Source organism: Podarcis erhardii (assembly GCF_964252035.2).
Source record: "Podarcis erhardii genome assembly, chromosome: 12".
In the NCBI taxonomy this organism is placed as follows: domain Eukaryota; kingdom Metazoa; phylum Chordata; class Lepidosauria; order Squamata; family Lacertidae; genus Podarcis; species Podarcis erhardii.
In genome coordinates this window covers 11,892,924-11,916,364 of record NC_138513.1, presented here as the reverse complement: position 1 = coordinate 11,916,364, position 23,441 = coordinate 11,892,924, and the positions used below count along the sequence as shown (strand labels likewise).

At 42.0% G+C, this 23,441-nt stretch overlaps 1 protein-coding gene across 1 annotated transcript in view; it reads left to right on the top strand.

Moving 5' to 3' along the window:
• PTPRN2 (protein tyrosine phosphatase receptor type N2) overlaps positions 1-23,441 on the top strand; it is a gene marked incomplete at its 5' end in the record, with an annotated part of 436,031 nt that overhangs the window by 201,052 nt on the left and 211,538 nt on the right. The gene's annotated exons all lie outside the window — the stretch shown is intronic.

The window sequence follows — 23,441 nt, the reverse complement described above, 5'->3', positions numbered from 1 at the left end:
TGACCTTGGGCTAGTCACACTTCTCTGAAGTCTCTCAGCCCCACTCACCTCACAGAGTGTTTGTTGTGGGGGAGGAAGGGAAAGGAGAATGTTAGCCGCTTTGAGACTCCTTTGGGTAGTGATAAAGCGGGATATCAAATCCAAACTCTTCTTCTTCTATATGTCATGGGTAATAACTGACATGCTGGTGTATTTTTAGCTGCAGCATTATTGGTCCATTCCAGGCTTCCTCAACCTTGGCCCTCCAGATGTTTTTGGCCTACAACTCCCATGTTCCCTAGCTAGCAGGACCAGTGGTGAGGGATGATGGGGATTGTAGTCTCAAAACATCTGGAGGGCCGAGGTTGAGGAAGCCTGGTCCATTCCATTTACGAAGATATCATTTGTAGCCCTTACCATAATGGTCAGTAGCCCTAGTGCATCTCGTTTATCTGAGAAAGCGTGGAAGACACAGGAACCAAACATTATTATATACATTCTTTCCAGGTTGCCAGGCTGGCACATGACAGAGGAATAGAGAAGTTTGAGATGTTGCTAGAACAATTGTTTGAGGATCAGTGGCATGACGATGATGATGATGATGATGATGATGATGATGATGATGATGATGATGATGTGACAGATACAAAGTACTGGTGGGTTTGATGGTCTGTTTCCTGTGCAGTTTCCCACTCCAATTAGCAACATCACCTGAGATCCTTGGCACCTGTACTGAAAAAGCATCTCAGCAACTGATAAAAGTAATCTCCTATGTGCAAAGATCTGTACCAAATTGGTGCATTTATGTCCTTTTGTGTTTTGCAGGAAAGGTTCCATGCCAGGATTTGTTTGATATGGAAATGCTGCAACTACACAAATGCCGAGCTCATAAAATCACCAGCAAAAACTGAGTGTGGTTTTTTCCTGTAGGCATCTTCTTCAGCAATTTAACATAAAAGTCTTGCATTTTTGGCTTGTGCTTTTAAATAAATTCTCCTTTGGACTCCAGACTTTGGAATACATTTCTGAGAAAACAAATGTTGCTTTCCTTATTAAAATAGAGAGGGCGGGGGTGAGAAGAGAGCATATATTTTTAAAAGTTGCATACAGCAGCGTCACGTGTGCCTGTACTTTTATACTGGCATCAGTTATGCTCCTGTTCTTAAGAAATATTTCAGCAGTATGTTCCTTGGAGCCCGGCTCCTCCGCAGTGTTTCTACCTCCTGATGAGGGTATTAGGAGACTATTCTCCTATAAGCCTCATTGCCTGTAAGGAATAGAATAACATATAATGAAATGGGTTAGAAATTCATTTCTACTCCCTGGGAAATAGGGAGAGGTAGCAGAATTGCTTCAGGCCTTGCCCACATGTGAAAAGTGTTCAGAGGAACAGGATAAGAACCCTGCCTCTGACATATACAGATTCCTGTTTTCTCAGAAATAGTTCCTTAACTTGTACTGTTAAAATACTTCGGAAAACGTAGTATAAATTTTAATTTTATAATTCCTCGAACTATAATTCTATTTTTAGACTTCACTGCATTTATAGCAGAAGAAACCAAGGAGTTTCTGATTATCGTAAAAATGAGGAAAGACACCAGGTGATTTCTGGGGGGAAAGTTGGCAGCCGTAGTAACAGGAGCAGGTTATCACTTTCACTCCCAAAGGTCCCTGAGGAACAACTTACATTATAAGACGCGGGTGACGCTGTGGTCTAAACCCCTGAGCCTCTTTGAGCTTGCCAGTCAGAAGGTCGGCGGTTTGAATCCCCGTGACGAGGTGAGCTCCCATTGCTCTGTCCCAGCTCCTGCCAACCTAGCAGTTCGAATGCACGCCAGTGCAAGTAGATAAATAGGTACCGCTGCAGTGGGAAGGTAAACAGCATTTCCATGCGCTCTGGTTTCTGTCACAGTGTCCATGCACCAGAAGCGGTTTAGTCATGCTGGCCACATGACCTGGAAAGCTGTCTGTGGACAAACACTGGCTCCCTCGGCCTGAAAGCGAGATGAGCGCTGCAACCCCATAGTTGCCTTTGACTGGACTTAACCGTCCAGGGTTCCTTTACCTTTTTACCTTTATAAGTTGTTTATTTTATTCATTCTATTTTATTCAAATGAATTGCAAACTATATAATATTCAAAAAAAATCTCTAAGTGGTTATAAAGTCATCCTCCAACGGATACCATAAAAATGCCCTGACTCAAACAGAATTATAGTTTGAGGAATTGTAAAATTAAAATTTATACTACTTTTTTTCCAAATTATTTTAACAGTACAAGTTAAGGAACTAGTGTTCTGCTGGGCAGTTGCATTATACATTTGTACAGAGAAATTGTACAGAAAGAGGCAAGCTTACTCCAATATTTAAGGATGGCATGCATTTTAATAGGTCATTTTCTTTTTAAAATGATGTACAGTGGTACCTCAGTTTAAGAACAGCCCTGTTTATGAACTATTCAGTTTACAAACTCCGCAAAACCGGAAGTAGCATCTTGGTTTGAGAACTTTACCTCAGTCTAAGAACAGAATCCGAACAGTGGAAGGGCACCGGCAGCCAGAGGCCTCATTAAGAAAGCGTGCCTCAGTTTAAGAACAGTTTTGGTTTAAGAACAGACTTCCAGAATGGATTAAGTTTGTAAACTGAGATACCACTGTATATAATGTACAGTATATGGATATTATGTATACTTTTATGTTCCAGGTAAGTCGCTTCCACTTAGGGATTTGACAGTTAAGCGATATACAAATGTATTCTGGAACAGAATAGGTGGATTGTTTTGTCAGAGTAGTTGCTGTTAATAATAATGAAATCATGACAATGTCGGGTTAAATAAAAAGTCCATCTAAACCTATAGCCCATTTACTTTTTCATATGGCATGAGGAAATGGGGTATAGGTTTAGATGGACTGTCACCCAGCACAATAGAAATGTTCAAACGAACCCCTCCACCCACAAATCCAGTCAGTGGCATGGGGAGCAGCCCCCACTGGCACAGCTCCCAATGTCATGTGCCCTGTTGACCCCATCCCTAACATCCATGTGTTTAGCATAATGTTTGAAAAAGAAATGTGTTCAGCGGTTTGCACTTAAGCTCTTCACCCAGTCAGCAACCCCAGTTACACAGAGTTCCCAATCTGATAGGGAACCTATGTTCATAAACCTTACACGTATAGGCTCCTTTGCAAACCTCTCACTGAATGCATGGATTATTTGAGGAGTAGGCCCATGAGGTGTCTGACATTGGCACAGTCCCACTTCCCCTTCAGTGCATTGCATGTGTGCATCCCTATTCTTTTTAGGATCATGCTGCTATTTTTTTTTTTTGTTGTTGTTATTTGGTGGTTTGTGTGTGCTGTGCAAGAGCAGCGCAGACACCCTTTTATGGTTATTCTGCTAGTGTAACTGAAGGAAATTGAGGAGATGCCAAGCGAACTTCAGATCTTCCTCTAGCATTAAGGCAGGGGGGCATTAAGCATGATTAAAGCACTGGAAAGGCTGTAATGACTTACTCGCCATTCTTTGCAAGCAAAAGCAAAAGACAATACAATGTCTCTTTCATTAGTTGCACAGTTATGTTGAAGACTGGGCTACCCAACATTGATTTTGTGATACTCCAAATCATGGTTCAGGTATGAGGAATGTGCCATGGATTCACACACTGATTCCTTGCTCCATTTGGGGGGCTTCCTCTAGCTTTGATTTGCTGTAATGTCCAAATCAGGCAAATGTCAACTCTCAAACCATGGTTTGCAAAACCACTTCAAACTATGGTTTGGCAGTTAGTGGTTTTAAGAATCAAAATGTGATATATGTTAGCCTGGTATGATCCTTGCATATTGTTAGCTTTATATCAAATAATTACACAAAGAAAATAGTCTCTCACGACTGTTAAATCTTCTGGTTTTCTGTGTGTGTGTTTTTTTGCAATATTCTGTTTGGCTACAAAACAGTCAAGAATTCTTGGCCTGGAACAGGTTTAGGCCTTGCAGAGTACATCTTACGTTATCTGTTGTTTTGCAGGAAGTTGACTTGGAATTATAGACACATTTTTTTGGCTGTCTGTTTTAGAAACTTTCCTTAAGCAGATGATATATTTAACAGTGCCAGAGCTTAGTCAAGGAAGAAATTCAAAGGAGAAAGAAGGCCATAGGGGGTATCGAAAGGAAACCTCATGCCTGTGCTGATTAAGGACCTATTCTCACCACTGCTCCTTGTCATGCTAGTGTTGACAGCCATGGATGGCACATCCAGATGCCCTGTGCAGAACAGCTTTGTGCATCTTGCTGACAGTACTCACGAAACCACGGTCACCGCAGTCTGTGCAAAGCCAGCTGGCGCTAAGTTCTGCACGTGGTGTCAGCCTTCATCTGCTTAAGGCGTGGACACCTATGTCTGGAAGTCTGATGGTTGTGAGAATGTGCTAGCACCGAACATTAGACTGGTGGTGAAAAAGGGGAATGCATATCCCTCTGCAGTAAAGACTGGGATAGCTATTTGGGGACTCAGCTAGACTGGTAAAGAAAAAGCGATTTACAGTGGTACCTCGGGTTAAGTACTGAATTCATTCCGGAGGTCCGTTCTTAACCTGAAACTGTTCTTAACCTGAAGCACCACTTTAGCTAATAGGGCCTCCTGCTGCCGCCGCGCCACCACTGCACGATTTCTGTTCACATCTTGAAGCAAAGTTCTTAACCTGAGGTACTATTTCTGGGTTAGCAGAGTCTGTAACCTGAAGTGTATGTAGCCCGAGGTACCACTGTATATGCAATATAACATTGTGCCGCCAGATGGCAATGTGGAGTCCCATTCTTCCTCTCCCTGTTTTCCCTGTTTAAATTTACAACACTTTAAACTGAAACGCTTCTTCGATGTGTCAGGATCCAGCCTAGGTGTAGCTTTGAAGACAGGCATGGTGTACCCTTACTTTCTTGTTCTCCAAATTGTATGGCACAGCCTGCAGGGTGTGTACACAGAACAGATGAACACATATTGAAGGATTAAGTTAATATTATAAATTACATGTTTTAGTCATTCTTTTACAGCAGTGGTTTTCCACCAGTGTGCCGTGGCACCCTGGGGTGCCTTGAATGATGGTCAGGGGTGTCGTGGGCAACACTGGCCTCTGTTTTTTTCCTCTCTTCCTCTGATGCCCTCTTACATCTCTGCCTCCCAAAGGCTTATGCAGTTGTTGGTTGCAGCAGCCCTGGCTACAAGCTCCGCAGGCGAATGATGTCTCTGGGATTGACCAGGAGATGCTTCCCAGACCCCTGTGGGGCAGTGGGAGGAGGCATCTCTCTTTGGGGCAGGGGGTCGGCTCAGAGACCAGGGGTGGCAGCCTCAGCTGCCCAGAGGACTCCCAAGGAGAGGGGAGAGGAGAGGAGGCTGAGGGAACACTCCACAGGGAGGGTGTCGGAAAAGGGTGAGAGACTGCTAGCTCGGCAGGCAAGGGGTGACATAACTGGGCTCCTGAGCCCCACAGGGGTGCCACAGAAATAACACAGTTGGTCAAGGGAGCCGTGGACTCAAAACAGTTGAAAACCTCTGCTTTACAGCTTTATTTCCACCTTATGCTCAACACTTGCCATTTGTTTCCCCCCGCCATCTTGTAGCACCCAAGAATTGAGTACTCCAAACTGAGTAAGTGCCTACTGCAAATGCTTTTTAAAAGACTTTTAGCTACTTGTATATCACAGCAGTGTTAAGGACAACTGCAGCATGTGAATTGCTTTAATGTTTACCAGTTGTTGCTGTTATTAATTCATCACCAGCCCTCAATTATTGTGAATGGCAAAAGTCTGGCCAAATTTCTATGGGAATTTTAGCATAGGACTGGGCCTAAGGGAGCCACACTTCAGATTCCATCTAAATTTTATCTTCTTTTCAGTTTAGGAAGAGGTGGGAAAATATATTCCGCAGCATAATTTCACCTACACATTAGCCAGCTACAATCTGGGGTGAAAGCTGGTGTAAAAGTTCTTTTAAAGCATATGGAAGGATCCGTTTTGTGGCCAAAATCGGAAAAGAAACAGAACTTGCTGTCTTGCCTTCATAGTCCCCTGTTTCATTGGTGATTTATTATATATCCCAGTGTCTGCATTTACCTCAGGGTTAGACACATATCTGCACTGTAAAATATTGGAAATGCAGCCTCCACATTAACAGTAGAGGGAGGTACAGCACAGTATATATTGTGTATGTGATATATATATATATATATATATATATATATATATATATATATATATATCTATCTCCATATCCTCACAGCAGGCTATAGAGAGAAAGCTAGAGTTATTAGTCTCAATTAAGACTTGCAATAAAAATGTATAGCCAAGTAACAAATATGTGAACAAGAATACATTTCTAGGTCATGTTTTTGCTGTAGTTTCTATAATAAGCACAAGCATTGTTGTTATTCTGTATCAGGAATTTTTTTTCCAAAGACCACTTGATAGCTAAACTTGACATCCATACGAGATTCCTCTTTGTGTTGTGGGGAGCTGGGTGGTGGGTTGTATTCCTTACTCCTGGGGCCAATGAAATAAAACGAATATATATTCAATATACTTCTGGGATATATTTGTACATTAAAAAATATGCACATACCATAAGTTTCCACCTAATCCAAGGCCAGCCCTATCATTAAGAAGAGTGAGATGGCCACTTCATGTGGAAGTTGCTGAGGAGCATAGAGTGGGCAGAGCTATGAGTCATGAGGCCTAGCCTATACCTCGTAAGATAGCTTTGTGGCTTTGGGTGGCGTTGAGGACTCTATCTCATCGCAAGTGGCAAAGGAAGGTCCAGCTACCAGTCTAGCCAGCTTTTGTGCATGGAACAGGGGAGGTGCCATCTTGTTCTTTACCTCAGGCAGAAAAATGCCATGGACTGGCCTTGGCAGATACTTAGGGACTAGGATCACATCAGCAACCACTGAATATCCAGTAGGGCATAAGATGGGTCAGAAGCACTTCCTCTCCGGGATGACCATGTGGAGGGCAAGACACTAGCAAAGAGTGAAGTGTGCCTAAGGCCCATTGGCCTGCTGTACCATCAGCTTTCTTCCTCCCAAATAGCTCTTATGCCTTCAGTCCATGTCCTAAGAATGTGTGTTGGTTTGCAGCCAGGCAGAGCAATCCTGTAATAGTGGGTAGGCAGTTCATTGTAGTTAATGTCTGTGAAATGTCTGCAGCATCCAGACCATACCCAGCTCAAGGAGAAGAGAAAAAACACAGAAGAAATGGAGAATGCTCTCCATTTTGTCCCATTCCTCCCCTCTCCATTGGAATAAATGAAAAGGGAATTAATTGCTCTCAGATCACAGTCCTGGTACAGATTTTTGCCAATGTCTGTGGCTGGTCAAGGAGGCATGTTAGGGAATTGGTGTAGATACACCCAAGGCTGATTTCTCCTATGCCCCATCAAATGACTCCAGCCAATTTTGGGGCTCTTCAGTGGATTAGCATTTCTGTGTAGGTGTTTAGCAGAGACAGTAGATTTCCCACCATCATTGGGAGCCTTCCACGTCATCCTAATGCCCATCAGCCAATGAACTGTGCTTAAGATGTTCCCATAACAAGTGCAGTTTCTACCACAATCTTCATCCTCAAGAAATAAGGTTGCCTTCTTTTCTACAATGAAGATGCTGCTTCAAGACACCAGATATTGTGGTGATTCATTCACTTGCCGTTTCCACCCAAGTTGTCATATGAACCTTTATGGTTTATTTTTTATTTTTGCATATGATGTATAACAAAATTAATGCTTTTCCTCCTTTAAGAAATCATATTTAACTTGTTCTTCCTCTCTGCCAGCTCAGCAAGGCTGAAACATCAAGCTCTTGTCATGTTGCTTATCTTGTCCCAGTGCTAGAAAAGGTACTGAATGGGTGTTTCCTTTCATTCTCCTGGCCAGAACCTCTCCCTGCTGTTTGCAATTATCAGAATCCCATTTCGCAAGGCTGCTTCTTCTCTGTCTTTCATCTTTTATGGCTCCCAATTGCTTTTATTGTGACTTGAGGAACAAAAAATGTAAATCCTTGGGTTGTTTGCATGCATGCACAAACGGCTGTATGCAGCATATCACCCATACGGCACAAGACACAAATGTACATAGATGCCCAGGCTATGTCCCCTCATGTAAGAGCGTGCACAATCCTCCAGTCATTAAACAAATTGAAAGTATTTTTCAGTATCTACTCAGACAGTGAGGAGGAAAAGGACAGAAAAGAGGTAAGAAGGAAAGAAACAAGGTTTGCACTATGTCCATAATGCACGAAGTGCAACAAAAATTCAAACCATAATAAAGAGAATGAAAATGTTTCCCAGTACTTGTACCTGAATGGAGACAAGCCAGGTTGTGTATGGTTAGTGTGTTATACCCAATGTACCATGCAATTTTCAAGGCTCAAAGACTCTTGGTTTGTGCCTTTCAAAAAATATACATAAGATTGCTATGCTTTCCTACAAAGCTGCCTGTCCAAGGCCACAGCCTTGGAGTTTAATACACACACCACACCACACCACACCACACCACACCACACCACACCACACCACACCACACCACACCACACCACACCACACCACCATCTCATTGTGTACTCCCTTTGTGGTCTCACAAGGTTCTATCTTCTTTTCCTTCGTTTTCAACACACCTATCTAAGGATGCTTTACAAGATTGTGATGGATTTGGAAATGTTTGGTGTCAGCAAGCTGATGGAGGCCAAGTTATCCTTCTAATCTGACTACAGCCCTCCTCCTCCTCCTCCTCCTCCTCCTTCTGTATTTATACCAACACTTAACTGGCAAGAATGATACTGCAAGCCAACCAGGAAACATTTTTACTGGGCATATTAATATGGGTGCTTAATAAACATGTGTGCATCTGGTTTGGTCCTCTGTCCTGATGGCTGTATACCAGATAAGTCCTGAGAAATCTCATTTCCTATGGGGAAACAGTACGGAAAGAGCACTGTATGTGGCCAGCTGGATCTGTCCCACTAATAGAAGATCCCCAAAACTCAGTTGCAAGCATTGTCTGTAGAAGGATGCTTCAGCTATGTATTGATGCCAACAGAGTGGTCATCAAGCTGTCCATTATCCAAAGTCTACTTGCAGACCATCTCCAATGTGAACCTGTATCCTGTCTCATGCCTGCGTAATCAATTTCTTGACACTTGATGAGTTGTTATTTTAAGCCTTTTCCGACACCCTCACCCTGGTTGTGCAACTACCATCAATAACTGCTTCTGTGCATGAATGTACCTTGAGATGTGTTTATAGGCTGAAGATACCTGCCATGATGGATGGCATTTTAGCAGTAATTAGAGCAAACGGTGACGTGAGAGTTTAATAAAAGCAGCCCTGTTGCAAAGACCTCATGCTGCCAGTAATGGAAATCTGACATTTACGCATCCTATGTAGTCTTTGAAACTGCAGTCCATTATAGCTGAACTACTGTGCCGCTCTGTTCAGCCATTCTGTTTCCCAGGGGTGTTTTGAGCACATAACACTGTTTTCCCCCTCATCTTTTCCTTTGTTACTTTGCAATAAGGCTAGTAAGTTATGCAGCTTTCCTCTTAAGAAAATAAAATAATCTTGGAACTGCTATATTTATTCAGTGTATGTTTCAGCTGAGCATAATTTATAAACACAACTCTTGTTCTAGTGAACAAGCAGAGTGCAATCTAAACTGCTCTCTTTTATGAGGATCAGAAGCCTTGGGTGGCTCTGCATAATGTAGTGATTGTTGCATACCTGAGGATTACCAAGACAGAACATTTGTTTAGGAATAGATTGTAGTATGCCTAATTTTCTGAAAATTCTTCTCAGCTCCTTGAGCTTTTCATTGTGACCCTTCCAACCAGGATTTCCAAAGCAGCTCAGGAGCATTTTGAATTCTTAACTCCCCGTCTCCTTCAGTATGAAAATACATCCAAGTTAGATTTTAAGGAGGCAGTTCACGTAATTCATCCAACCCTCTTCGACAACAAGGATATTATGCATTTTGGTGCATCAGCCCAGGAATCACACCTGTGGCACCTTTGGTTGCATGCTGGGAAAAAAGCAAGATACACAAAATACACAAAAGTAAATAAAATCCATCCTTCTATTGCCTTTTTTTAAAAAAAAAATCACTGAAAAGCTACTTAATATTTAAAAAATCTCAAAGCGCTGTTTGAAATAAAAGCAAGCAATCAAATGGAAACAAAAATAAAACAGAAACCAATAGTAAATATAATATAAAACCCCCCAAAACCCCAAATAATATAGGGATTTAGACACACAAAGCAGGGTCCAATCTTATGGTTCAGGCAAAAAGCACAGTCTTCAGTGTTTGGGTTTGGCTGGTCTATGGCCTTCTAGGAATGGAATAGCTTATGCTTAGTAGTCTATGCATTGGTAGTCTCAAGACTTGATTACAGTGGTACCTTGGTTTACGACCTTAATCCCTTCCGGAAGTCCGTTCTTAAACCAAAGCGTTCTTCAACCAAGGTGTGCTTTCCCATAGCAGCAGGGGACTCAATTTACAAATGGAACACACTCAACAGGAAGCGGAACATGTTCTTATTCCAAGGCAAAATTCACAAACCAAAACACCTACTTCCGGGTTTGCAGCGTTCTTAATCCAAGTTGTTCATAAACTAAGCTGTTCTTAAACCAAGGTACCACTGTACTGCAATGTAATTACTGCTACTTTGGGGGCAGAATGCTGTGACCCAGTTGTTGATGGAATAAACTTTTTGACAGTGTAAAAGCACCTGTGCTGTGGAGAATGCACTGGCTGAATATTTTGAAGAAGTTTCTATATGGCTTGGCTCGAATGCATTAAGCAACCTCTTAATTTATAGGCATCAGTCTAGCAGCCGTAGCACATGCAGGGCTAATTTACTTTTAACTTTCTTGCTTCCTGCCAAACGTTTTATGGTGTGGTGGTAGCTGCTGATAGTAAGCCAGAACATATTGATCGTTGGCTTCATTTTAAGTTCAGTCATCATCCATCTATCAATCAAGGTTCCATGTATGCTGGTTGATAGTACTGAACAGATTTGTGAACCAGGCTAGCTCACATTGAAACCAACTTTCATTACTGAGATTATGTCTATAATATGTGAACAGAGTTATTGATAAATGGAAAAAAATACTTTTTAACATCTTGCATTGCTCTAGAAGCAGGAATATGTTTAGAAACTTAATCTCAGCAGGCTTGCATTTATTTTTAAAAATACAAACTACATTTAAAATATAACTTCATATAATATAAATATTTATATTATATTATATTATATTATATTATATTATATTATATTATATTATATTATATTATCAATAATGTCCTCAATCTAGGGTCCTGGAGTCTGTAGGTAGAAATTAATAAATGAGATAGAAATTAATAAATAAATGGTAGAAATTAATAGGACTGAGATAATAATTGGGATACGAAGGGAAATGTTAGCTAAAGAACTCTGCGAGACAGGAAATCCCTGGGTTTGCTTATGCAACCCAGCCTGAGCTAAGTCCTGAGCCATTAAGAGTCATTGACAATGCAAAAAACCCCAAAACAAACCCACTGTCCTCCCCCAAACCCCAAGGAGTGGACAGAGACAGGAGAATTGGCAGGTTGCCAAGTTGACGGGGACATGATGTCACAGGAAAATTTGTCCTTTTTGAAATCTGAAGGTGTTCTGGGAACAAGGAGGAGGAAATAGGCAGAATCTTGGTGCTGACTGGAGGAGGCTGCACCAAGAGACCGGGAGCCATGACTGACTGCTGCTTTTGGCCCAAGTTTGCTATGAGAGGGGCAATGCGAGTCTCTCTTGGGGTATAATGTTCTCCACCCCCTCCATAGAAGACTGCAGGTGTCAATATGTGTGCAATAAACCATATTTCTAAAAGACACTAGCCTCTGCTGTGCCTCAGATTTCCCAACGGAAGCACAACCCTGGGGATGTGCCTGGAACCCCCTGCAATCTTGTGACTGCTTGTCAGAGGTTGGGAGTGGCATGCAACCTTTGTAACAATATTCTTCGTTTTGCTTATGGAACAATGTAAAACAGGGATGGCACAGTAATTAGATTTCTGCTTTTACCCACACAGTAGGAGGTTAGATGCAAAAGAGCTCCAGCCTTCTTGCCTCTGCAAACTCTATGGCTCTGGTTCTTTGACCTTTAGGAGACAGATTTCTAAGTATTCACCATGTGTTTTGAAGTGTGTGCATATGCAACAGGAGATAGATTGTAGCTTGACTGCAGCAATATGTCTTTTCAACATAAGAATACTGCAGGATAAATAAATCAAATTCAGAAAGGAGCCGATGCTGTGGAACCTACAAATGCTTTTTATATACCAGTACATTTTATTTTGAGATATTTGGTGAGACGACACAAAGCTGATTTGTAAACTAATTCACAAACTAAAGTGTGCCATTCTTTTTGTGAATGCAGCTCGTTTTGTACAGGACAGAGATGCTGGGGATTTTAAAGAATCAAAAGAACATCACATGACTTTCAGAAGCCTAAATCGGACCATGTTAGACATACGGTCAGGGAGATGGATGCACTGATCAGGGCAGCAGCTGAATGCATTATTTCAGAGTTTCAGCATAACAAAGGAAGGCCATCATGGAACCTCAGAGAGCGGACTTCAAAACAAAATTATTAATAGCCAAGAGAGAGAAAGCTTTCGTAAAAATTCAGAACTCAAGTCTAAATAGAATTTCTGCTTCAAGAATGAATAATAGATGGGATCCAACTGTTTTGTAGCTGAGCACAAATTAACGATTCATTGATTGTAATCAAAAGCAGCTGCCTTTAATCAAAGAACAGGTTCTGATAGGTCATTATCAAATGGTATGGTAATGTTCTGTCTACAGAAAGAGCAGAGAAATAGCCTGTCTTTAGGACACAAAGTGCATTATTTTTCTGAAAAGCTTACCTAGGCATTGCTTTCCTTTATGTTTCCTCTTTTATTCTGTTAATATTTATCATCTTTGTTGTTATAATGAATCCAGGGGCAGTCCCCTCAAGGGTCATCAGGGCCAAGTGACTTCTAGAATCACATAGCAAATTGCAATTCTTAGGGGGAAATGGGTTGTATCGTAACGCCAGATGTGGTTAATTCAAGCAGTCCCTGATGTAGGCAAGGCAGGACAGGTTAAATGGACTATCAGCAGAAAGACATGGAAATGTTGAGTTTCAGACGCTTTGCCATCAGAAGAATATCCACAAACAGGAGTGAGATCCCCTGGAGTAGGATGCTTTTGTTGGGCTCTTAGAACACACTGGAAGATGGTCAGAGTATTGAATATGTATTCATTCGCAAAAGGCATGGGACTGCATTGTTGTCCCAACACAACTTCAGGAGTGCAATCCCAAGGAAGTAAACCATCCAGTGTTTTTTTTTCCCCTGGGGGTATGCAGGGGTACACATACCCCTAAACATTTTGTGAATCTAAGTTTGACTTCATTCGGGGCAGTATTTCAATATGAGTAGCAAAATGAGAGTAAACATTTTTTCCAGAAGAAAGCACTGAAACCATCTATAACAACAATAACAACAGCAGCAACAACAACAACAACAATTTATCCCCAGTATCAACATCAATAACATTATTAATAATATAACACTATTATATTGTTATATTAATACATATAATAATAACAACCACAATAAATAAATAAATATAAATAAATATAAATATAGTGCTATTATGTATTGTTTAACGATTAACTATGTTTATTTATGCAGACAGTTCATATACTGCTTAATCACAGTTGTTACTAAGTGTACATAAAACTCAGCAATGCAGTAAAGATTTGTGTTGTAAAGTTAAAAACCGTATCGCTCAGAATGGCTTAGAATGCTTGCTGGAATTAAAAGGAGTTCCGTAAGCACTGGAAGAGGGAGGGGTGACCATATCTAATCCCAGCTGGAAGGGTGTTCTGCAAAATTGGGCCCAAAGTACTGAACTTAGGACTCATGGTTCTCCACACTGAACTCATCAGGCCTTGGGACTGAGAGATTCAGAGGTCTCAGGGTCCTTTTTTGTGTCTGTCAGCACACCAGGCAATGGAAGCAATGGCTATATGGAAAAGGTGGTGCTTATAAGCAGAAAACCACAAGAGAAGTTACGTTAGAAGAGAAAGTGGGGAATTACGTAGAGGATAATGTGGGAAAGAGCAAATACAAGGCCCATAGGGCAGTTGGTCTTGCTGTTGAAGTGCAGGGAAAAAGTTCTCAGACAATTACAAAGTTCAGCGGGTAGGTGTAGAGACAGACTGAGCGGACCTGAGGAATATGGAAGACACTAGGTTTCTGAGGTTTTCCTTGAGAAAACTCGTGATAATGATACTTTCAAATCCTACAGCATTTGGGGATAAACAGTATGCTGTTCTTAGGCTGCACTATACTAATGTGCCTGATAGTAAACCCCATTGAACTCAACGCGAATTCTGAGTAGGTATGTGTAGGAATGCAACTATGTGTTTGCATAATACGTCTGCGCTTGAGGTGTGAGTGTGAGAAGTTTAGAGCTGAAGGTAAAGTATAGTGAAGAATCATTTTGCTGCCTCATTTCCATTGCAGCATAAATCATTAACTAAAGTTACAAGAACAGTGTTACAGACTGTTCTGTAGCAGCAATTTTTAGAAGTAGGTTAACAATGTAGACTCGTTTCTGACCCTCGTGATGCAGTTAATGATCAACACCCTTCTAGAGAGCAGCATAACCTTATGGCCTGATATTGCCTTATTATAATCCATTTTTTTGGAGGGGGGAAGTCCCCCCTGTAATTGTGAAGTCAGTTTAGTAGTTTTTGAGTCTCCCTTTCTAGTGTTCATAAGAAAGCCGCCATTTTAATTTGCTTTTTAACAAGAACAGAGTTATAAATCTCTTGTCTCCAAATACTTAAATAAATATTTAGCAATCTCTTAATCCTATTTTACTTAATAGGAAAATCACTTCCTTGAGACAAAGAGTGTAGCTCTAAACAAATTCACAAGAACCCATAATAGCCTTCCAGCTGCCCATTTATCTGTAAGAAGACTTTTGTCACATTTGAGGTGCATATTTCACATATCTTGCAGAAGCCCATTCTTCTGAAATATCCAACCAGCACATTGTTGAATCTCCTCAAACTCACTATGCTGAATATCTTTTCTGTAGTCTTAAGGAGGAAAACTCTCCGATACTTCTTGCAGTTTGCATGTTCCACATTGTATTTGTTCTAATACAATGGGACAACGTTAAAATGTTTTGGGAAACTGATCCTTTCTTCAGCATAGCAAGAGGTTGTAACTGCAGCTAGGGTAGAACACAGCAGCTAGATTGTTAACTGGGGGCAAGGAGGAGTGGAAGTAAATCAGTCGATAAAAGCACTGTTCATGGCTCAACAGCACAGGCTGCCAATTTCCAAGCTTCATTCAAAGTCCCAGCTCTGACCTTTGAAATTGTATATGGCTTGGGACCCCTATACCTAAAGGACCACCTTTCCCCATGTATACCTGCCTGAACCCTAAGATCATCCAGGGAGGTCCTGCGGATGGAGGCAAGAGAACAGGCTTTTTCTGTGATAGCTCTCTGTCCACATAATGCTCTCTTCAAGGAGGTTCACCTGGTACTAACTTTTTCATAGTTTTGGAACCAGTCACAAATGGTCTTGTTTTCCTGGGCATTTGAGCAGTGCCCATGATTAGATGTTTGTCCTGTTTTGGTGTTCATCTTAAGTTGGGTGGGGTTGTTGTGATGAGGACAAACTCATTTAAGTTACTGTATTCTGATATAGGGTTATGTCCATGTTGCATTCAGAGTAGGCCCATTGAAGTTAATGGACTCAAGATAGTCACGTCCATTAATTTTAATGGATCTACTCTGAGCACGATTAGCATTGGCTACAACCTTATGTTTTAACATGCTTATGCAATTTTTATTATTGCACTTTTTATTTGGTTTTATATCATTTCAGGATTTTTTGTAGTGGGAAGCAGTATATAAATTTAATAAACTTAAATCTCAAACATGCCAATATGTTGGCCTCTCCATGCATGATCTCAGCTGAGATGATGATGAAGAAGAAGAGTTTGGACTTGATATCCCACCTTTCACTCCCCTTAAGGAGTCTCAAAGTGGCTAACAATCTCCTTTCCCTTCCTCCCCCACAACAAACACTCTGTGAGGTGAGTGAGGCTGAAAGACTTCAGAGAAGTGTGACTAGCCCAAGGTCACCCAGCATATGCATGTGGAGGAGCGGAGACACGAACCCGGTTCACCAGATTACGAGTCCACCGCTCTTAACCACTACACCACACTGGCTCCCTCCAGTTAGTTTTCCACCTGTAGATCCTGATTAGAGGTCATCCATGACAGACAGCTCACAGTTACTTCCCAATTTGGAAGCTACAATCAGGAAATTATGGTTGTAGTATACTGAAGTTTGGACATACATACACAAATGAATTGTTTACACAATCAATTTTCTGAAATATCTTGATAAGATAGATTGTGCTCTAAACATTCTTAGTCATTACAATAGGCGTACTGTTCAGTTTTCAGAAACATGCATCCGGCCAGACAATATCACCAAAAAGAATGTTAATAAACAAAAATCTTCTATGTAAATGTGACTTGGTAGATTTCAGCAGCAGTGAATGGAAGACATTAGCAACCAAGAGAAACATCTGGTGTCACAGACCCCAGGGCTGCACAGAAATCTAAGCAAAGAAAGAGCTCCACCCGCTGTAGAAAAAGCATGAATGGAAGATTAAAAGCATCAGATTGCAGGTGTGGCATGTGCCACAAGTCTTGCTAGTCCACTCAGGGGTCAGGAACGTTTTTCAGTAGGGGGCCGGCCCACTGTCCCTCAGAGCTTTTTGGGGGCCGGACTATCTATCATCTATCTATCTATCTATCTATCTATCTATCTATCTATCATCTATCTATCTATCTATCATCTATCTATCTATATCTATCTATCTATCTATCATCTATCTATCTATATCTATCTATCTATCATCTATCTATATCTATCTATCTATCTATCTATCTATCTATCTATCTATCTATCTATCATCTATCTATCTATCTATCATCTATCTATCATCTATCTATCATCTATCTATCTATCATCTATCTATATCTATCTATCTATCTATCTATCTATCTATCTATCTATCATCTATCTATCTACCATCTATCTGTCTATATTAAATGAACAAATTCCTATGCCCCACAAATAACCCAGAGATGCATTTTAAATAAAAGCACACATTCTACTCATGTAAAAACACGCTGATTCCCGGACCGTCCACGGGCTGGATTTAGAAGGCGATTTGGCCAGATCCGGCCCCCGGGCCTTAGTTTGTCTACCCATGATTTATATTCTAGATTATCTAAAGGTAAATTGGAAGTCCATCATCTCACAAAGATGGAAGACTTCTGAATATGATCTGAACTAGACTAATTGGAAGGACATTGCTAGTACTTTGCATTTGATCATCCATCTTCAAATATTTAGAGCAATATCAATTGCTTTCATTGCACCTGTGGTCAGTGTGTTTGCGACCATGAACTCAATCATTGCACAGTGGGAGGTATAACTAAATGCTTTAACACAGAACAAATCATCAAGATGAAAGAGTTGGCACTGCACCCAGAGTAAAGACCATTTCAGATTTTTAAAATGCAAAATTAATTTCAAGATGGATTGAAGTCATCCTCTGTTGCAACTGACAATGGAAGTATCATAATATGAGGGTCCCTTCGTGTTCCTTTGTCTAGCGTGTCATGTCTAGTATGCCTGGCCCTGTGTCAAGAAGACTTTGCATTACAGATGGATAATAACCTCTGTGTATATCCCTTCCTCTTACACAGAACTTTGCAGAGAATTTTGTGTGGTAAATGGAGAAGCAGGTAGAAGACCTTTGAAGAAAGGTATTCTGTTTATCTGCAATACAGTTTCTGTGGATTTAGTTTTGCAGCTGATACAATTTATCTGAGTGTGACCTTGTGAGAACATATTTCCCAGAGTCACAGGGATTCAGATTTTCTGTGCCAGTGCTGCAACTCTCCCCCTCCTGCGTCTTATTGGAAGCAAGAAGTGTGTGAGATCTTAGCAAGCAGAAACCCAAGAGTTTGGTATTGGTTGAAAATGCAGCTGATATCATAGGACTGTATCTTTCATTTATATTCTGTGTGTAAGGAATGCACCATTAACGTCTTGTAAATCCTTTAAATATTTTGTTAAGTTCTCCTTTAAAAAAGTATCCTTTAAACCTTCTATTTGTGTACTTACTTGTCCAATTACTGGACAAGGTTCAAGAAAGGAAACTTTCTGCAAAAGTTGTGTCCCCTGTGTGAACAACTCCTCTCTAATAAGACTGGCAACAAGGAAGCATAACAATGTTTTACCAATCGTTTCTTTTGGGAATTTCAGTCTGCCTTGTGTCCTCAAAACACCTTTTCCCCCTGGCATTATCCCAAAGACTTCAATTTGCCACCTTCTAACATGAGCAGTTGAAAGAACCTCACCTTGTTATGCCAAAATACTCGGGGAAAGCTGTCTATATCTGCATTGGATTTTCAGTGGGACTATGAGGATGGACATAAATCTGCCTGAAACTGGCAAGGGCAAGATATACTTATTTCAAAGCTTAGAGTGTCTCCAACTGGTTTTCTACATGCAGGGAGTGGTTTTCTCCCCAGCATGCCAAAGTGATACTGTTCTGACAGGACACTTAACATGCAACTCATGGTTTAGCTACTATTAGGGAAGGAAGAAGGGAGCAATTTCTGTCTCAGCCCTGTATTCATCTAAATCAGTGCTGTTTCTGTTCTGCTGCCGTTCTGCATCTATTATTTTTTATTAAATATATATTCCACTCTTTATCCGAAGATCTCAGGGCGGTTCACAAGATAAAACTATTCATCTTACTGTCTACTAAGTTATATAACTATCTACATAACTTATAATCATTTCAGTGTAAGGGGAATGGCAGAACAATGTAAAACAAAGTCATTAATTACATATTTGCAGGTTTTAAAACAACAACAACAACAACAACAACAGTGTTGTTGTTGTTGTTGTTGTTGTTAATAATAATAATAATAATAATAATAATAATAATAATAATAATAATTTCTCCAGCCACTCTGGGCGGCTTCCAACAGCATATTAAAATACAATAGTCTATTAAACATTAAAAGCTTCCCTAAACAGGGTCGCCTTTGGGTGGCTTCTAAAAGTCAGGTGTCTTCTAAAATATTGCAGAATCCACTTTTGTTGTCTATCAGTCCCCACATTACAGGAATTTAAAAGTGTATGAATGTTCTCAAGTGCCAAATTCCATTTGTCCTCCCTGGCACGACTTTCTCCTTTTTTGTTGAGAATTGCATTTTCCATGTTTCCTTGCACCACTTTGGCACTGCCATGCATGCTTACCACAGTGCCCAGGACTTCAGCCTCTGGTGTCTTTGGCCTTCTCAGAACTGTCCTCCCCCAGGTAAGTTTGGGGAAGCTGAATGATGCAATATTAGTATTTTGAAAACTTTGGAAGGGGCGGCCTGGTTTGCAAGGGCTTCAGGCTGTTGAAATCCACTTTTTGAATGCAGCTCCCCCCCATTTGAGATGCAGCACTGTCACTAATTCCCCTTATCCTTCTTATACACGAACAAAATGACATCTATCTATATATAGTGCGGCCGGATAATCTTCAGAGATCTCCGCTCAATTTCCAGTTAAGTGTCTGTCTGTCCTCCCTCTCTTTCACGCACAGCAAGCACAGAGGTAATTTTCAGGTTCTTCTTTATGGTTCAATATAGTACATTTCAAGTACGGCGGACAGATATTGAACCGTGCTGCCAATAGACGTGTTTAATCATATTGGCTGGAGCCAACAAGTAATCCCTACACTTGTCCCAAGAAGTTCACCCACCGTCTGATTAGACACGACAGCAACAGCATGCAAGGGAGGTTGATGTGATGGGTGCCGTGTTCATGTGTCACAATCCGCTGGGAGATCATCTTGCGCAAACCCCATCAAAATGAAGAGCTTTACTCTCTTCTAGCACTGCCCTAATTTGTTTCAGTGGGACTACCAAACACTTGGCAAGGTACCTTTCGTTTCTGCATGGCTTGTACAGGAAGCATTCTTGAAGGATGGTGCCCAAGAGGTGCCCACCCTCCTCCTTTGCAGAAAGGGCAGCCTTTGCGGAATTATTTGCAGTATCTCCAGTTGTGTTCTCAAAAGGTAACATGGGGGTAAAAATGAGATGTGTGAAATAGCAGATTCCTATTCTTCCTGTACACACACATTCAACCCCAATGTTTCCATACACGTGGCCCCGCCAGCTCAGTCGCCAACTTTCCTCTTGTTGAGCGAGGAGGGCGGACCTGCAGAGGGCCTCTGTTTGTGTTGACTTGAAGGCGTGTTGAAAAATCCTTAGGAACGGCTAAGGGAGCTGGGCATGTTTAGCCTGGAGAAGAGGAGGTTAAGGGGTGATATGATAGCCATGTTCAAATATATAAAAGGATGTCACATAGAGGAGGGAGAAAGGTTGTTTTCTGCTGCTCCAGAGAAGCGGACACGGAGCGATGGTTCCAAACTACAAGAAAAAAGATTCCACCTAAACATTAGGAAGAACTTCCTGACAGTAAGAGCTGTTCGACAGTGGAATTTGCTGCCAAGGAGTGTGGTGGAGTCTCCTTCTTTGGAGGTCTTTAAGCAGAGGCTTGACAACCATATGTCAGGAGTGCTCTGATGATGTTTCCTGCTTGGCAGGGGGTTGGACTCGATGGCCCTTGTGGTCTCTTCCAACTCTATGATTCTATGATTCTATGATTTTGAATCCTGTTTTAAAGACCCCGTGCAGACCTTTCTCATTCAGCACAAGGAAAGTCAAGAACAGAGCAGCTGGAGTGATGCACACTGGGGTTAAGGCTTTGGTGTGCGTCCCTGCCCTCAACCATAGATTCATCCATCAATTGTTCCAGCAGATGCCTGGATGTACCTTCTGTTGTGTGTTGTGTGAGGGCCATGCTTGGGGCAGCAGACTAGAGTGAGGCTGTTGCTGGGAATGGGGACTGAAGAGCAATCCATATCAGAGAGCAACCAGGAATTAGAACCAGAAGGACAGGGCAAATTAGAGCTCAGGTAGCGGGTGGCACTGTGGGTTAAACCACAGAGCCTAGGACTTGCCGATCAGAAGGTTGGCGGTTCGAATCCCCGCGACAGGGTGAGCTCCCGTTGCTCGGTCCCTGCTCCTGCTCACCCAGTAGTTCTAAAGCATGTCAAGTGCAAGTAGATAAATAGGTACCACTCCAGCAGGAAGGTAAACGGCGTTTCCGTGCACTGCTCTGGTTCTCCAGAAGCGGCTTAGTCATGCTGGCCACATGACCCAGAAGCTGTACGCTGGCTCCCTCAGCCAGTAAAGCAAGATTAGCGCCGCAACCCCAGAGTCAGCCACGACTGGACCTAATGGTCGGGGTCCCCTTTACCCTTTAGACTTCATTGCTCTAGTAAAGTTCCACTGAGAGAAAAAAGCCCTTTTATACTCCTTCCTGCCCATGGGGTGCCAACTCGCTCTCAGGATTATGGGTGCCTTCTGCCGCAACACGGACATGCAACATCTCACACACGACCACAGGGAGAAGCTCAGACTCGGGGGCAGAGGGACTCTGCCTCTGCATCTGAGCCCCCCCCCCCCCACTGGAAAAGGGTGCCTCGCTCGCTGACTGTGGAGGGTGGAGCTGAACTGCTTCTCTCTCGGAAGCAGCACTGCCACCGCTTGCCAGCATTTCTCATTGACTTTGTGGGTGTCCTGCCCCCACAATTATATTGTTGTGCGTGCCCAAGCACCCATGTCCCCCTGGAATTGACTGCTATGTTCCTGCCCAAGAGAAGCCAATGGCAGGCCTGGGCAGAGATAGTCCAGAAGTTTCTTCCCTGAGACACTGCTTGCATATGAACTAGCGATCAGCAGTAACTGGTGGTTCACTAAGAAGATGCATTGACTCAGGTCGCCACATGGGGCAGTGATCAGCAGTTACGAACAATGCATCTCCCTTTATGGAGAGAGTATGATTCATATGCCCCAGGACTGGCCCACCCATTAGGCAAGGTGAGGCAGTTGCCTCGGGGCTGCAGGCTCCAGAAGGCTGGGAGAGGCAGCAGATCTGCCTCCGGCACTTGTTGGCCACTGCCTCCCCCTCCACTGTTTGTGTGTGCCTCCACACCTACAGCTTAGACATGCAACAGCAGGTGGGGACAGGCAGGCAGGCAGGCACACAGTGGAGGAGAAGGCAGCAGAGGGGAGCAGCATTTCCTGTTTTGCCTCTGGCGGCAAAACGTCCAGGGCTGGTCCTGATATGACCACATTGCTGTAAGTCAAATAAACACTTCAAAGTGTGTGGGCTCTAGATAAACACGGTAGAGGGAAGCGGGATAGTAGTTTCATTGCACCCTGACCTACACATGCAGATTTGGACTTTGCTTCTGGGGCAGCTGGTTCTTCCCAGGTATCCAGGATTCTTTATTTTAAGAATTATCATTTTTATTTCAAAAGTTAGGGGCTTCAGGTTTATCCTGTTGAGTTCTTAACCATTTTATGACCTTGTTTTAAATACTAGCTAGAATCTGTGGCCATCCTTTATAAAAGATACAGTGGTTTTCTGTGTGTGTGTGAGAGAGAAAGAGAGAATAAACTAAGGCTGCAGTTGTATTCCCATTTACCTGTGCAGTGAGCCCTGTTGAATTCAATAGGATTCAATTGTTAATTAGGAAAAGGTTGGTAAATAGGATAACAATAGGGCACAATGTATGATTTTGGCTTTGTGAATACACCTTAATAAAAGCTTGGTTTTTGTACGCCACTTACGTTCTAGCTCTGATGCGTCATACCTATTCACACCTCTCATTTTTAGATATTGTAGAGCTCTATTATTAGATGGGGGAGGTGGTAAGATGGAAGCAAACGAAAAACCAACAATGTGCAAAATCTAAGGTCTGCAAATGCTGCAGGAACATCCTGTGTGGCTTTGCAATTCTTGATGTGTGGTACTTCAAGTGAATTTCGAAATAGCAATGAAGCATAGCTCCTGTGGAGAAGAAAATACGTTTGAAGTAGCTTGTCACATTCATTCAGAATAACTGGTGAAAGTTTGAAGATTAACAAGTTTGGGGAGGGGGGGTTTAATTCAAAAAAACACAACCACCTATACGGCATGTAAGACAATGGGAAAATAGGACTCTGGGTTTCGTGAAAATGGTCAATAGCTAATGCTTGGTGTTAATACCAACAGGCCTGTTAGTAAGTCATGGCTATCTGGAATCCATTTCTCCATCCCATAATGGTGGGTGCTGGTTGCCATTGGTCAGTGGGGAGGTAAAGGCACTCTCTTTTTCATAGTTCACATTTTCACTGGAAGTGAAAACCTGTCCTGTGTCAGGATGCTACCATTCAAAGAAGATGGTGT